At 45.1% G+C, this 7500-nt stretch overlaps 1 protein-coding gene across 3 annotated transcripts in view; it reads right to left on the minus strand.

The window, feature by feature from the left end:
* Window positions 1–7500, minus strand: part of LOC110000786 (CSC1-like protein 2) — a 47395-nt gene that overhangs the window by 26517 nt on the left and 13378 nt on the right. The gene's annotated exons all lie outside the window — the stretch shown is intronic.

A 7500-nucleotide genomic window follows, 5' to 3' on the forward strand; every position in this document is an offset into this window, starting at 1 on the left:
AAGATATACATACACATATATATATACAAGATAGACATACACACGCATATATATATATATAAGATATACATATAAGATATACATACACACACATATATATAAGATATACATACACATATATAAGATATACATACACATATATATATAAGATATACATACATATATATATATAAGATATACATACACATATAAGATATACATACACATATATATATAAGATATACATACACATATATATATATATATGAGATATACACACACACACACACAGACACACACACAGACACACACACACACACACACACACACACACACACACACAGACACAGACACACACACACACACACACACACACACACACACACACACACACACACACACACACAGACACAGACACACACAATCACATGCTTTGTTTCCACCAGAGTCTCCAGTGAAGACTGGCCGACCCCCCTCTGATGTGAGCCGGAGTCTCCCCTCGTTTACTCTTTATCTGTATAGCACCAATTCACAACAAAATATATCTGGAGACGCTTTACAAACAGAGCAGGTCTAAACCTGGATCAGAACCAGGATGTTGAAGGTTCTTATTCAGGATCATCAGAATTCTTTTTAATAATAATTCTCTTTGACATCTGAAACTCAACGACACCTTCAGGAAGGATTAACCTTTAGATGAAATAACAGCAATGCATCCTGGGAAAGTTTTTGTCTCCAGCGTTTATTAAACAAAGCACTCAAGATCATCATCAACCTCACAGCTGACTACATTTCCCAGCATGCCTGATCAGCAGTCGCAGCCGACAGCTTCCTCGTCTGTGACCTACTGATCCTGTTGCCGCGGTAACCACGACTACAGCGCCTGACCCAGTTCTTTACACCTCAGCGAACGTTTGTCACAAAACCGAAGTGACGGCGCTCTGACTGATGATGTCATCGTTACATCACGTCGCTCCGCCCGTTGAGCGAACAGACGGAGAACAAAGAAACAGAGTGAACGAGCGGGCGTCACCTCTGCAGGGTGTCATCACGTTAAAGATCATCTTCATGAATAAATTAATGTTCAACAATAACTTTGCTTTCATGTTTTTTTGATTATAAAATGTTTTGACTCATTTCTTGTTTGGCAGAAAATCCTGCTCCACTTCCCACAATGCTTAGAGGTTAATGTGTGTGTTCCACCTGTTCCTGTGGTCCCTCCCTTGTTGACTGGTAACAAGCTTTCTGCCATTGTGCTGCCCGTAAACGTTACAACTTAGCAACTCGGGTGTCATCGGCGGGGTGTTCAGGTGCTCGCGTTCCTGAATCTACAACTTCCCAGATCAAATGGAATGAAGCGTTAGCTTAGAGCTACAATTTTGACTCTACGTCGTTGACATTAAGGCAGAGTCTTCATGAGAATTAGCTGTAGGAGTCGTTAGCATCTCTTGTTAGCATCTTGGTTTATAACTCCTGTTAGCATCTCACGTTAGCATCTCCTGTTAGCATCTTTATATGCAAATCATGTTTGAATCAGTGTAAGAATCTCTGTAAGCATCTTGGTTAGTAACTCCTGTTAGCATTTCTATTTGAATATTCTTTTAGAATCTCCTTTAAGCATCTTTGTAAGAATCTTGTTTGCATCTCTTGTTAGCATTTGCTGTTAGCATCTCCTGCTAGCATCTCCCATGAGCATCTCTTTATGCAAATTGTGTTAGCATCATCAGTTAGCTTCTCTGTAAGAATCTCCTGTTGGTATTTCTTGTTAGCGTCTTTGTTAGCAACTCCTGCCAAAACCAACATTCAAAACCAGTCACGGTCACACTTTGAGAAACGTAAACACATCAGCTGACGTGACGTCACCTTAAACAAAACTTTGCGATGAACCATTCTATGATTATTCTCCGATGCTACCGTCACTATGTTGGGCCACGCAGGCTTAGGACAGTCAAACAATGGACTTGGGCCTGCACCTCTGTAAAAGCCTCATTTGAGTTATTCACTGAGATCACACAGAGGCCTAAAAGGACTCTTAATCCCAGAATCCCCTGCAGTACTTCACACCTACACGTGAAGTAAGGGGGGGACCGGAACCTCTCTCTCCTCATTGGAGGGGACCTGAGGTAGACCCCCCATGGAGCAGGCCAGGCTACAAAAACTCCAAGACTTCCATTGTTCTTCCTCTTTCCACGCGCTGACTTCTAGTGCTCGGAGACCCAAGCACATCTCCTGTTTCTGCAACAATCTTCCTCTGTTTTAAGTTTTTTTGGCGCGCAGGTAATCCGCGGCCGGCAGTGTTCTAAATTCCGAGCTCGGATTGTCCAGTGAACGCATCTCAGTTTCTCGGAGAGCGTCAGACTATAACAGATTATCAGAAAGATAACGGTCTTATTCCGTCCTGCAACGAAAGGACATCAAAGGACATCTTTCCACTCGACGGAGAACCAACGAAGCCGCTCTCGCCGTAAGGGACCCTCGCCGCCATCAGACGCCTCTGCACCAGGACGGACAGAAGATCTGCTCCATCGCCGGACTCTTTTCCTTTCACCAATCACGGACAAAGCGATTCACAAGTGAGGCTTAATTAGGTCTGGGCAGAATTAGCTTTAGAGAGTGTTTTTAACAATTGTTGATCGAAGCAGAAACTGTAATTTTTATCTTTGTTGGACCGCTGCGTCCTGAGTTTTAACTGTTTAAAACTCTTGTTGTTGTTTCGGACCGCTGCGTCCTATATGTGTTTAGTGTAACAGCGTTATAACCGGGTATTACTCTTCTGATCAGAAAGGCCAGTGTAAGCTGTATTAACTTGAATTCGGCTATTGGTTTGTTTCTGTGAATAAAGGGAATTACTCCGAGTTGTGGCGCGGGAGTCGGACTGTGATCCGGCCTCTTCAGGCACGCATTTCTCTTTAATTGTCTTTTATCCTCTTTTATTTCCCCTTCTACGAACATACACACACACATATTCCTGTGTAAACGTACATCTGGAGACCAACTCCACCACCGCGCCATTACGCACAGAGATCTATACACTCGCGGCTATCCAGACGCCTCAGAGACACAGATCGTGTAGGGCCGAACTCGGTCTCTTTTAGACCTTAAGGCCACATTTAGGCCTTTGTTAGGTGTGCGCCATCGGAAGGGCGACCACGTGGGACGAAGTAATCTTCCCCCACTTTTCTCTCCCTTTCATCCATGCACGCACGCATGCACGCACCCACGCACCCAGGTCTTTGTTAGGTTTGCGCCATCGTGAACGACCACGTGGGTACACACACACACACACACACACACACACACACACACACACACACACACACACACACACACACACACACACACACACACACACACACACACACACACACACACACACACACACACACACACATTCACACCCCTTCCACAAGCCTTGCTTGATAATGTTTGTTGCTTAGATTTGTTTATAATAGTTATTTGTTTAATTAAGTTCATTGATTTTGGATTGATGTTGCTTTGTTTAAATAAATTCTGTTATAATTTAAGAGAGCAGTTGTTTGTGGTTACTGGTGTATTTGCATTGTGATATAAGCTGGGTGCGAAGGCTTTGTGTACGGATTTCACGCCTTCAATTTATTAAATATAGTTATTCATTATTAATAATATTAGTAATTAAATAACTAATTTGAGACTGATTTGAGTGATACTTTGGTTATATTTACCTGATTACAGGTTGGTGCCCCAAAACGAGATTAACCATAGTTTAATGATATTTTATTTATATTATTAATAATTAAGTATAATTATTAAAGAATATAACCAAAGTTGACTTGATACAACCCCAACAAATGGTGCCCCATGTGAGGCCTTCAATAAACCAGCTTTATTGCACTGTAAATGCACAGTAATTCGAACTTAAATCCTAAAAAGGATCCTTCTGAAGAAAATTATATTTTCTTTAATTTTTGTGGTTTAAGCAAAGCAGACATCAAGCTGTGGCTTAGTTGTGTTGTATGTTGTTGGTTAATGGTTAAAGCCATAACTGTTATCCCCTTTGGGTCCATACAACAATTGGACATAACGATGCAGCAAGTGTGACTTTATCAAGGAACTTGATTTGTTGCATTAATCTAGATTTTGATCCTGAAGTATTCTACTAAAGGATTGTGGTGTTCCTTGTTTGAGAGCCATTTGGCCAGATGAGAGTGTAACCTCATCATTGTTGCATAGCCAGCTGTCTGAGAAGTGTGAGTTCCTCCCTTCCTTTGAGGACTTGAGGTGTGAATCTGCTCTCCTATCTTCCAGAATAGACTGCAGTGATCAGTTGGGAAACTTAGATAAGATTTGCTCTTGTGTACACAAAAGTCCCGTTCCTAACAAAAGACAGAATGGGCGAGGAAAGCCCACATTACTCAGGAGCTGAGACTCCCTGCGGATTAGACGATCGTTCCATTCAAGATGTAGTTGCTAGTCTGATCCATCTCCCTATAGAGCAGCTCGACAGTCTGAACTCCTACTCCCTCAGTACATGTGAAGAGAAACTAAAGGGCTTGGTTGAATATGCAAATCAACCAACTGGGAAGCCAACACGCACAATTTCAGATGTTCTAGGCGAAATTCTCCTCCTTTACCAGCGCAAATCAAATGTGCAGAATAAGATACACCGGGAACAACTAGCCCGGGTACTAGAAGAAGGACAGATCCTGTGGGACGACTTCGAAAGAATGCAGGATAAACTAAAGACCTTGCAGGAAAATTGCAAGGCCCTGCAGGAGGAGAATAAAACACTGCATGAAAGCAGCAAACTGGCCGAACAGAAGAAACGAAGTGACACGGTACCCAGATTTCAGGATAGGCAGATAAGTACTGCAGCCCCCAGATCAGCTGAGGAAACCTCAGACGAAGGATGGGAGACTGAAACAAGCCCCTGGAGGAGGGAGACAGACATGTTGCAGGATCTGGAGGAGAGGGGAAGGCACTGCCGGGTCGACCGAGGCACAAAAGCTCCCACGTCCTCAGACCACCCGGTAAAGAGCTGGATGATTAAAGATGAAGGGCCCCCGTGTTCCGCAATACGCTTTGAGCGAAGAGAACCCTCACCCCGCAGGAGGAGAGGCTTTACTCCCCCTAGAGACAGGGAGGAGACACGGGCCCAATCGGGCACCGAACACTACCTGTCCCACGATAGACGGCCACGTCTGAGCCGAACACAAACCCCGCCACGGTTACAACTCTACTACCGTGATAACCACAGGGCTTACGATTCGTCAGACGAATCGGACGACCCTCGCCAGCCTTTGGGTCAGGGCCTGCGAACCAGGCAGATAGAACCTCAGGCCAAAGAGCTAAAGCGTTTTTACCCAGATAGCCCAGATTCAAGTATTAACGACTACCTTAGAGAAGTTGACCATTGTCTCCTTGACCTGCCTCATGCGTCCTCACATGAAAAACTGAAACGGATCTGGAAGACTACGGCTAGGAGTGTCCGTGATTTCATGGGGACACTCCCACCAAAGGTTCGATCCTTGCAGAAAGGAAACAAATCTGTTAGTCAGCACTTACAAACTGCCAAGCAGAAAGTGTTGGACATGTTTAAATTAATTCAGGGAGCACAGGTAAGCATGGAGCAAGACACATCGTCAGGATATGACTCTGATCCTGGACCAAGCCCCTTAAGAGATCAAACAACCCTGCTGAAAAAGCTCAGTAAAGAACCGAGCAGCCAGGATAACCCAAGGACTGAGGAAATAAGTCTAGTTTTCCCTGATTTTGACTGTGGAGCCCCGCTCCTTGGGGAAACGCCCCAATTCTCTGACAACTGTGACACCCTTTCACACCTTTACAGGTTTGAATCACCACATAGGAAGGGGGATGACTTCTCAGCCCCCAGAGGCAGAGATAACACCAGGCCCCCTCCTGCTACCTGTAGGTTCCCATTGCAGGATTCACGGCTGAGGAATATCCAAACCTCAGATGACTCGGATGGCTCCCTTCTACCCAGAGATCAAAAAATGCGCATAAGGCTCATTGAATCTATGGCACAGGATGTAGAGCGGTTTGATCCAGATAACTCAGACCTCTGCGTCGATGATTACCTCAGAGCGATTAACCTGTGTCTCAGTGAGGTACCTGATGCATCCACAAGAGAAAATCTCAGGCTGATCTGGAAGACAACTTCCAAGAGTGTCCATAACTTCACGACTACCCTTCAGCCTGAGATCAGATACCAGTACTCTGCGCTCTGCAATGCTTTGCGCCAGGAATACTCCACCTACATTAACCCTGCATCTGCCCTTCTTAGTGCTTTCAGTGTCTTGCACCAGAAGCACGAGGCCCCCCAAGATTATTACTGGCGACTAAGATCTGCATATTTCCAGGGACGTGAGGCTCCAGGTTTGGAAGAGAACCCAACTTTCAAGTCCATCTTCATGCACAATCTGCATGGCTGCGTGCGTTCAGATGTCACCCTGCATAGTCGTACACATCAGCTTAGTATGAAAGAGATCAAGAGATTCGCACAGGCGTGGATTCTGACTCCACATAGGAGTGGGGGTGTAGCCTCCATTCTGGAAACACAACAATGTCACTCTACCGACATGAATGTTTCCTAGTCCCTGTTTTGTGTTTTGACATTGGTAGGGAGACACATAATGTACCTGTACATTTACACACCTACATGCCACAAACACCTTCCCGCAGGCTTACTCCTGCCCAGGCTAGGAGTTAGCCCACAAACCTACACCTTGTACTCTTCTCTTTCTCCCCTCCTCTTGTCTGTTTGTTTCATTTGTTTTGTTAAAGAATGCACCTTGAGTAGCAAAGCTTTGCTAATGCCTGGTTATGTTTTATGCCTAGCTTTAGACATAGTTAGACAGTCTGCCCAGACTTTGCCTCAGTGTCTGCCCAGACCGAATGCCTCTCAAAATGTATGGACTTTTGCTCACTAATTATTTGAACATTTGTCTCCTAACACATGGACTGTTGGTCCTATTTGCCCTAAAGACCGCGACCCGCAATCCCATTCTTCAGGACAAAGGGGGGATGTTGGGCCACGCAGGCTTAGGACAGTCAAACAATGGACTTGGGCCTGCACCTCTGTAAAAGCCTCATTTGAGTTATTCACTGAGATCACACAGAGGCCTAAAAGGACTCTTAATCCCAGAATCCCCTGCAGTACTTCACACCTACGCGTGAAGTAGGGGGGGGACCGGAACCTCTCTCTCCTCATTGGAGGGGACCTGAGGTAGACCCCCCCATGGAGCAGGCCAGGCTCTTTTATTGTCTTTGATCCTCTTTTATTTCACCTTCTACGAACATACACACACACATATTCCTGTGTAAACGTACATCTGGAGACCAACTCCACCACCGCGCCATTACGCACAGAGATCTATACACTCGCGGCTATCCAGACGCCTCAGAGACACAGATCGTGTAGGGCCGAACTCAGTCTCTTTTAGACCTTAAGGCCACATTTAGGCCTTTGTTAGGTTTGCGCCATCGTGAACGACCACGTGGGTACGAAGCCATCCCCCCTTTTCT

This window comes from Labrus bergylta, chromosome 1 (genome assembly GCF_963930695.1).
Source record: "Labrus bergylta chromosome 1, fLabBer1.1, whole genome shotgun sequence".
Lineage (NCBI taxonomy): Eukaryota > Metazoa > Chordata > Actinopteri > Labriformes > Labridae > Labrus > Labrus bergylta.